Genomic DNA, 9,603 nt, shown 5'->3' with positions numbered 1-9,603 from the left:
AAACGGTATAAATAATTGGTTTATCATTTCGTTCAAATCAAGCCATCAAGTGTTTAATATTTGACTAATGAAACTGCATACAGTCCTGTTCAAGGGCATAAAACACAATGCAACAGTTTAGAAGAATACAAATATAAATGTCCACCTTCCAATACCTACCGTCCTTGTTCCTATATATGTGATTGTGACACAGATATACTCCAAGCTGAATATGAGTATGGGATGTAGGGATATGTGGCCATCCAGCATCCAGTGGAGGGGGGGGGGTTCGCAGTCAGTGGAGAGGGCCAATGGCTGAGGCTGTGTGGCTAAGTGTCTCATCAACATCCTACTCATGTTCCAGGCCAACGCTCTAACTGCGCCCTGACTTGATTGTAATTGCCTGAATTCGGCTCCCGCTGCTCCATCCTGGCAATATAACTACCACATTTTAACCCCAGCGAGCCTAGACACTGCCACAGAGCCCTTTGGCTGTTTGGCAGGATGTTATATCTGTGCTTCAGTGGTCAAAGGTTTCCAAATATATTGGCTTTTATTTAAATTTGAATTGTAGTCATGAAGGGGGGGAAATCGTTGAGATTCCTTTAAGGATTTAATTTGGTTCCTTTAGCTTATTTTGCCAACAATGGCAATGGGTTCAAATGCAAGGGAACACATAGGCTACTGATAAAATGTATGAAAATTGTTTTGGAGAAAAGCGTCTACGACATATAAATGTATATTTTGCTGAGCAATGTCAGAAATAAAGTAGGGCTGTCGAGTAAACGCGTTAATAATGCGCGATTAATTATACAAAAAATAACGCGTTAAAAAAATTTACGCATTTAATCGCATGCTTGTAGTACCACCTGTATACTCCAGAGGGCAGTAAGTGAAATTTCAGCTGTGTGAGCAACACACCGTTTATACAGTGAAGAAAACAACACAGATATGCGTTACTAAGGGTTCTAATGCGAACTAAGGGATCTCAATATGTGTTTAAAGATTGAGTATTAAACTATATTTAACTTGACACAGTGACCTACACATTTTATTTTTGAGACGCGACATAAGCATGTCTGACGCAGGTCGTATGGCCCGAAATTGGAAGCTTTGTCCCGCGTCCCGCAAGTCATAAGCAGTGTCCCGCATTTCAATTTTAATTTTTTATCTTTATTATTATTTCGGCATCATTTTATTTAATTTTGAAATCACTATAAAAAAAAAGTTAATAAGAAAACACTGAACATGTGCACCGCAGCCTTTTTTTCTTGCCAGAGCGGGAAAACACTGGGAAAAACTGCAACAGAAAAATGGGTCTATCCAGAGCTCCCGAGAAGAAAAAGTGTCTTTGTTCGTATAATAAAGAATTTGAGAAAATATATACATGGTTAAAACCAGTTACAGGTGACCCGAAAAAGGAGAGTGCAGGGTATGCCACAGAAGTTTCACGGACAGCTCTGCTGAAGCAGTTCAGTGCCCCAAACATGACAGCTCTGATATCTTTGGCTTTGAGCATTCCTGTCATCAACGCGTTCGTGGAGAGGGTGTTTTCACTGATGACCTCTGCGTGGACCGAGACAATGAACTGAGCACCTGTGCACCTCATCAAAAGTGAACTCCTGGTGAAAGTGAACACCTACGCCTGCCAGGAGTTCTACAGTCATAATGAATGAGAAGGCCCTACTCGAAACAGCCAGATCAGACAAAAAAATTAAATTCAAGATGCACTAAATCCGGTAAGAACGCATTTAATTAATGGAATTGATGTGCTTATTTGGAAATGTGCTTTTTAATGATTAGATTATTATTTTCACTTCATTATATTTACATTGAGTAGGTCTGAGCTGTTAAAATTAGTTTGTATCATAGACCTTATGCCAAACTGAGTGACGTTCACAGCGCCGTCATTAACATTTAACATCACTGCAAAAATACATCTAATATAAAATCAATATTTATTCACCTATTAAAATAATAGTAAGTTATCTCTCCCTCGTGTCCCGCATTGTCCCGCAAAATCAGGTCTGCTGACCTGCAACAGAGCAATAGCCAGGTGGTCACCCTATCGCAGTGGTTCTCAACCGGTGGGGCTCCCGGGGGGGCGCGAGTAGGCTACGATGGAAGGGAAAAAGAAACTGAAAAAAAAAAGAAATGTTGGCACATTTTTTTTTATCACTAAACTACTGTCATAAAAAGTTATAGTTTTGTATATATATAACTCCTGAATAAAAATTTAAATGTGTTTGGACTGATTTAAAAAAAAAAGTTTTGAACAAATTTGATTGGTTTGTCGATAGTGAGCGCAAATGCAGGTGATAAGCATAAGCGGTTTCATTAAGCGAGTCATTGAGTCGTTCATTCAAACGATTCGTTCAAACGGCCGATTCATCAAGAATGAGACAGATGTTTGTGAATGGGTCATTGAATCTTTGACTCAACCGATTCGTTCACAACACCGAATCATTCAAAACACGATTGAGTATTGCTGGGAGATGCGCTATGCTAAATAAATAACAATACATTGTTGTAACAGCAATATCTCCAAGTTTTGTTTTTCACTGTAAAAATGTCATGATTTGCCAATGCAAAGAGAGTGCCGCCACCTTTTCCCCCCACTTCAAGCACTGATTATAACACAAACAAATCATCCTCCTGGCGGCTTTTTTTTTTTTTTGTCAAAAGCGACAAATCCAGCGACTTTTGTGGTGTATGGAGACTCGAAAGCACGAATCACTCTGCAGTTAGGCCTACTGTGCTCAACGAACAGCAGGTGCTGCCGTGAGCCCCTCTCCCGTCCAAAAGCACTCACAAGAGGTCAGTCTCTCAGTAGCCTCGCGCAGCAGTCAGAGCAGGGAGGAGACACACACCCCTCCGCATCCAGGCTGCAAATGAATCGCGCATGCGCTTGGCCGCCGCCGTTCCCGCCCTGGCTTACAGAGCGGGGTATAAATGTAAATGTTCTAAATGTAAATGACATAGCTTTCCATTCACTCTAGTCGAGTCTCTTGCCAAGTTCGCTTGTGCCAGCTCTCGCTAGTCTTATCAATCTCAATTTACATAGGCCTTTACTACAAAACCCCAACAGTCTTTTTAAAGACTAAACCCACAAACATTCTTTTTTAAGATTAGATCAAATCTCAGCCCTAGCCAGTATTTTTTTTTAACTGCTAGGCAGTAGCTATACTTAGCTAAAACTACCCACACGACTAAGACACACACACACACACACACACACACACACACACACACACTGACGAGGACTACAATCGTTAAGTATTAAAATAAAATCTGAATTGTCTGCAAAATAATTATTTTGTTCGTTTAATTAAAGATTGTGCCTAAGTCCCGACTGATTAGCCCCTGATACGTCTCTCAACATACACCACACACACAGTTACATATTGCCTAAACTTTATTGAAAACACATCAAAATGGAGAAATTTCTTGTGAGAACCAACAAGCCAACCGACGCACCACCAGCTGCAAAAAGCATACCTGCAATTTGGGTTTACAGTCACGGCTGATCTGAGACCTCAGTGTGTCGTGTGTGCCGAGGTGCTGGCAAACGACAGTATGAAGCTCTGCAAATTAAAAAGGCACCTCGAAACAAAGCATGCTGGCATTAAAAATAAACCAGCTGAATATTTTAAAAGAAAGCTTGATGGCCTCCATCAGCAACAGGCAACCATTTCAGTGCACAGCACTCTGTCTAAACAGTGTTTGGAGGCATCGTATGTAGTGGCCAAAAGGATCGGTTAACTGGGTAAACCGCATACAATCGCCGAGACTCTCATTTTGCCGGCAGGGCAAGACGTGCAGAATAATGATAGGTGATAGTGCAGCAGCCAAACTCGGTGCAGTACCACTCTCCAATGACACAGTCGCTAGGAGAATTGTAGACATGTCCAATGATATCAGAGAGCAACTGATAGAGTTCGTAAAAAAGAGTCCTTACTACGCGCTGCAGCTGGACGAATCCACTGATATTGCTGGGCAGGCGCAGCTCCTCACCTATGACAGGTATCTGCGGGACAAGGCGATTGAGGAGGATGTCCTGTTTTGCCAGCCTCTTCAGTCGCACACTACAGGAGAAGCCATTTTCAATGTCCTTGATATTTTTATCCGTGAAAATGGTTTGGCTTGGGACCGATGCGTTGGCCTATGCACGGATGGTGCGCAGGAATTGACGGGGCGTGAGCGTGGCCTAGCTGCTCACGTTCAGCAAGTAGCTCCACTTGTGAAATGGACACATTGCATGGTCCATCGCGAAGCACTAGCTGCTAAAAAAATGCCGGTTCTCTTTGACTCCGTGCTGAACCAATCCGTGAAAATAATAAATCTCATCAAATCACGGCCGCTAAACTCTCGCTTGTTTGGGGTCCTCTGCCAGGAGATGGGGTCAGGGCACGAACAGCTGCTTCTGCACACTGAAGTTCGCTGGCTCTCCAGGGGGCGGGTGTTACAGCGGTTGTATGAGCTGCGAGAGGAGGTGAAGTGGTTTTTGACAGAAATCAAATCAGATCTGGCGAAGCATCTGGATGACACTATGTGGCTTGCGTCTCTGTCCTATTTGGTCGATATATTTGACCGCTTGAATGGCCTCAACCTGTCTTTGCAAGGCCGCGAAACTCATGTTTTACTCCTTGCAGACAAAGTGCACGCCTTCACACAAAAACTAGACCTCTGGCATGGCCGCCGCATCAGTCGAGGGAACTGCGACATGTTCCCCAGCCTTGCAGACTTTATCACTGATGCAGGCACATCACACGATTTCTCCTCCCCATTTCAATCAGCGTCTGAGCACCTGTCAGCAATGAGAAAACAATTTGCGACGTACTTTAAAGAGGATTATCGCTCTTTTACGTGGGTTCGAGATCCGCTTGTGTGCACAGCAAACGAGCTATCAATTGATATGCAGGAACAGCTTATTGAGCTGAAGAGTGACAGTAGACTGAAGGAACTCTTTAGCTCCTGCCCTCTTTCGTCATTCTGGGCAGCATTGATGCAGGAATACCCTGAACTCTGTGACGTCGCCTTGAAGATTCTCCTTCCTTTTGCGTCGACATATTTGTGTGAGGAAGGATTCTCAAAAATGACTGCACTCAAAACGAAATACCGCAATCGTGCACAAATCGAGGATGATTTGAGGCTATGTTTATCAAACATTGAGCCAAGAATTGAGGATCTTTGCAAGGCAAAGCAGGCTCAGGTCTCACATTAACATCACCTACCAGCAAGCTTCTGTAAAAATGCAGATGATGCCTACTATTAGGCCTAGTAATAATAACAATAATAAAGCATAAATTAATATAAGAGGTCTGGTGCCAATTCCCAATTATAGCAATAGCCTAGTAATGATAATAGGCCTACTGATGATGATAATAATAATAATAATAATAATAATAATAATAATAACAACAATAAAGCATGTAACCTCATATAATTATATAGCAATAGCCTAGTAATGATGATAGGCCTACTACTACTCATAATAATAATAATAATGCCTGCAAGCTCACATTACAAGTCTGGTGCTACTGCCAATAATAATAATAATAATAATAATAATAATAACAACAACAATAAAGCATGGGGCGGGGCGGGGGGCACTGGGGCCCCAACTGCAATGAACCAGCTTTGGGGGGGCCCAGCTTGCAAAAGGTTGAGAACCCCTGCCCTATCGTATGGTCTTTACCTCACAAATATTGAATTACCGGTTAAGGAGGTGTCCTTTAAACTGTTACACGGTTTTTACCCAGTCAATCTTTATTTAAGAAACATGCTCCCTGAAATAGATCCACTTTGCTCCTTCTGTAATGCTGTGGATAAATCTGCCCCTCATCTTTTTTATATATTATTTAAATACTCTTTGTACCTCCAACAATTCAAAAGCATTGAAAAGCATTGCACTATGTAATGAATATAATGTCTTGACATTATTGTAAAATATATCTGTATTATTGTGTACTAAAAAAAAAAAATAATCTGATGCAGATGTTCATTGACGGGTCCTTAAACAAGCCCTCATAATAAATCTACAACTGATTGACCGATTGAAATGGATTGCTGTGAACTGTGTGCCAATGATTGACTTATGATCAATAATATGGTAGTAAACAATACATTGTATTCTAAAGCAGCTTTTTGTATTGTCTTATCAATGATTTACTCTTCTGACACTAGAATGTAATGCATTTTAATTATCTGAATATTTTTTATTTTATATATATATATATTTATATAATTATAAATTATATATATATATATATATATATATATATATATATATATATATATATATATATATATATATATATATATATATATATAATTTTTATATTTAAAGATAACTATGTATAATTATTTCATCATTATATATTGAATTATTGTTAGGCTATATGAGGGGCTTTCTCAACAAATATTTGTATATGCGATTTATCGCGATTAATTAATCGGGACACCATGTAATTAATTCGTTTAAAAATTTGAATCGATTCTCAGTTCTAAAATAAAGTTTCCGAATTGTGCTATTATGTATTTATTTATTAGAAGAAATATTAAAAAGTGATATTGATTTTCAGAGGCATTACTTACCTTTAAAAAGGCATTGTTTTTCTAGCATGTCACATAAAAAGTATTTTGTCCATTTACACAAAATACCTAAATTGAAAATATTAATTGAAATTGTCTCTACTGTCTCTAAACCCATAATTAGAAGATTATGGAACAATATGAAATGTTTGATAACAAATACAAATAATCAAAGAAATAATGGCATTTTATTTTATATTTGTTCTTGGCACCACATTTTATATAACTGGGGCATTTTTGTCACTTTCGAAGACATTTTTCTCCTATAGAGAACTGATACATTTCTGACTCTGGTGTGGAGCAGTAAAAATTATAAAAATAGTTGTGAAGTGAACAATTTACTGTTGTGATTTTGAAGGTGTGCTTCTCTGGGTAAAATGTACATACAGCAGATTTATAGGAATGATTAAAGGAATCGTTCACACAAAAATGAAAATTCTCTTATTATTTACTCACCCTCCTGCCATCTCAGATGTGTATGACTTTCTTTAATTTGCTGATCACAAGTGAAGATGTTTAATATCAATAAACAGAAATTGTGGCACAATGTGGATCCCACAAAAGCTACAGTTTTTACCAATAGATTTGACAAATTTCTCCAAACTCAGGTAACTGCTCTCAAAACAGTTAACACGGTGTTCTGAACAATTTATAATTGTCCTAAACAGATTGTCAATTTTCCTTCATTTCATACAAATTACAAATCACAAACACTGTGCACAAAATTCTCAAATGTTTTCACAGTAGTTCATAAAGCCAACAAAAACTTTCAAATATCAGGGAAAAAATATTACAGCTCTTTTTATTGGCCTTTACATATTGTGTACCATTTGTGTACCATTTTCCAAACACAACAAACAAAACTCTGTTATTCGTTAAATTCTCATTTGCACATGGTATGTTTTCAATTAGCCCCAAATTGATATCTGATGAGTTAGTAATACACACAACACAAGAAATGTAAATTTCCTAATTGTTTACACAGCAGTCTTAATTACATCAAAGAAGAGGAAGAAGAAAGATAAGGGGAAAGGGAAGAGTCCTTTTCCCCTTAAATGCGCAGGGCGCACACTGGACATAGCAACGAAAGGGCTGGGTCTGCCTCCTCCAGGGGCAGCGCTTGCAGGTTCACTACCTGATCTCAGAAGGGTGTGGTAGGAACCTTGGGCACATAGCCCGGTCGCGGTCTTAGGATCACAGACGTATCTGCCGGACCGAACTCCAGGCAAGTCTCGCTGACAGAGAACGTAAAGGTGCCTGGTAGAGGGGGCTCTGGCTTGGTTGATTGTATTCACAATGGTCGCCGGTAAGCCGGCTAGCTCTTCTGCATCCCGTCCAGGGACCAGACGTGGAGGTTCCAGAGGTCTGGGCGCGGTTGCCAGAGCGTGACCCGTCCCTGAGAGAGGAGGTCCTTTCTCAGGGGAATTCGCCAGGGAGGAGCTGTCGTGAGAAGTCTGAGTTCTGAGAACCAAGTCCGAGTGGGCCAGTAGGGGGCCACTAACGTGACTTGCTCCTCGTCCTCCCTGACCTTGCACAGCACCGGTGCAAGAAGGCTCACTGGGGGAAATGCGTACTTGCGCAGCCCCGAGGGCCAGCTGTGTGCCCGCGCGTCTGTCCCGAGGGGAGCCTCTGTTAGGGCGTACCAGAGCGGGCAGTGGGAGGTTTCCTGGGAGGCAAACAGGTCTACCTGGGCCTTGCCAAACCAATCCCAAATCAGCTGGACCGACTGGGGGTGAAGCCTCCACTCCCCACCGGGCAGGCGTTGTCGTGATAGCGTGTCCGCTACGACGTTGAGCTTGCCGGGGATGTGAGTGGCACGCAGCGACTTGAGTCACGGCTGGCTCCATAGGAGGAGATGGCGGGCGAGTTGTGACATGTGGCGGGAGCGTACGCCGCCTTGGCGATTTATGTACGCCACCACCATGGTGCTGTCCGATCTCACGAGGACATGTTTGTCCCGAACTAATGGGAGGAACTTCCTGAGAGTAAGAAGGACGGTCAGCAACTCCAGGCAATTGATGTGCCAACGCAGCGGGGCCCTTTTCCAACGGCCCGCTGCTGCGTGCCCGCTGCACACGGCACCCAACCCGGACCGGGAGGCGTCGGTTGTGACCAGAACACGTCGGGACACCTGCTGCAGGGGCACTCCTGCCCGTAAAAAGCAGAGGTCTGTCCAGGGTCGGGGTGTTTTGAGGCAGGCGGGGGTGATCCTTACCCGATGCATGCCGTGTTGCCATGTTTGTCTCGGGACTCGAGTCTGGAGCCAGTGCTGGAGTGGTCTCATATGCATCAACCCCAGCGGCGCGACCACCGCGGAGGACGCCATATGCCCCAGGAGCCTCTGGAAAAGTTTTAGAGGGACCACAGTGCCTGGCTTGAAGGAAGCGTGGCAGTCCAGCACCGACTGAGCACGCTCGCTCGTGAGACGTGCTGTCATTGAGACTGAGTCTAACTCCAACCCGAGAAAAGAGATGCTCTGAACCGGAGTGAGCTTGCTCTTTTCCCAGTTGACCTGAAGCCCCAAGCAGCTGAGGTGCCGGAGCACCTGGTCTCTGTGGATGCCGGCTACTCGTAGCGGGGCAAGGGCCGCCTCTGCGACCTTCCTGAAGACGCGAGGGACAGAGACAGGCCGAAGGGGAGGACTTTGTACTGAAACGCCTGGCCGTCGAACGCGAACCGTAAGAAGGGTCGGTGTCGTGGCAGAATTGAGACGTGGAAGTACGCGTCCTTCAGGTCTACCGCTGCGAACCAATCTAGATGCTGAACGCCAGCCAGAATATTTCTCTACGTGAGCATTTTGAACGGGAGTTTTAACAAGGCCCGATTGAAAACTCGCATGTCCAGGATTGGTCGTAAGCCGCCGCCTTTCTTGGGTACAATGAAGTAAGGGCTGTAGAAACCCTTCCTCATTTCGGTTGGAGGGACGGGCTCTACCGCGCCCTTGGGTAAGAGGGTCGCGATTTCCGTGCGCAGGGAACTGGCATGCTCGCCGTGTACTGCGGAAAAGCGGACGCCCCTGAAGGGGGGCAG

This window comes from Xyrauchen texanus, chromosome 22 (assembly GCF_025860055.1).
Source record: "Xyrauchen texanus isolate HMW12.3.18 chromosome 22, RBS_HiC_50CHRs, whole genome shotgun sequence".
NCBI classification, from domain to species: domain Eukaryota; kingdom Metazoa; phylum Chordata; class Actinopteri; order Cypriniformes; family Catostomidae; genus Xyrauchen; species Xyrauchen texanus.
Note: the sequence above shows the minus strand (reverse complement) of the source record.